This window comes from Pyricularia pennisetigena, chromosome 3, assembly GCF_004337985.1.
Source record: "Pyricularia pennisetigena strain Br36 chromosome 3, whole genome shotgun sequence".
Taxonomy (NCBI): domain Eukaryota; kingdom Fungi; phylum Ascomycota; class Sordariomycetes; order Magnaporthales; family Pyriculariaceae; genus Pyricularia; species Pyricularia pennisetigena.
In genome coordinates, this window is record NC_043742.1 from 7,245,121 (window position 1) to 7,246,064 (window position 944).

The following is a 944-nucleotide window of genomic DNA, read 5'->3' on the forward strand; positions in this document are numbered from 1 at the left end:
TGTTAAAACAAAGGTTGGATAGAAAGTATATGTAAAAAGGTGGAAAAAAATGGCCTTTTTAACAAGCGAGCACCCGGGCTCATAACCTGTAAAAAGGGAAGGTTATGTGATGAATTGTGAAATGAATATATCTGTATAAGGTAAATATATATAAGGGGAAAAAGGTCACTTTTATAAATAAAATAAATAGAGGTAAAAACTGTATTAATGGTTAAATAAATCGAAAGATCAATAAATAGATAAATCGATAAATAATATGGATAAATGGATCGACAAATTATAAAACTTCCTCTAATTTTAAGGCGGGAAACTTTTCCCTATTTATCTGCAAAAGTATTGCATGTGGTAATCCATATATTACAAATCCACGTATTAAGGTTTGCATTTTATTTTCCCAATTAGGATAAAATAAAACAACGCTTTAGCGTTCACTTATTTATATATGTGGCTATTTTGAACGTCTTATATTTGAAACGTTGTATGACGCAATCTTCAAAACCTTACCTGTATTTATGTCATGCGTTTTATTTTTACCAAAATAGGTTTGCCTGTGGATCGTATGATCTGCACATGATCTGCAAATGATCTGCGTTCATTTCTTTTGCCCAAATAGGTCAAAAGTATACATGCATGAATTGTGTGCAATTGTATTGCATTATTTAACTAATACACGTTATACATTGCATAAAGGTTATGCAGTATTGTGCATAATAATTATGCATTATTATGTATAATAATTATGCATCATTGTGCATAACAATTATACATTGTTGTGCATATTAATTATGCATTATTGTGCATAATAATTATACATTGTTGTGCATATTAATTATGCATTATTGTGCATAATAATTATACATCATTGTGCATAATTATGCATCGTAGTATTTACTACGTGCTTAAACTTATAATATATGTTTATTATTCTTTTATGCATTGCATAA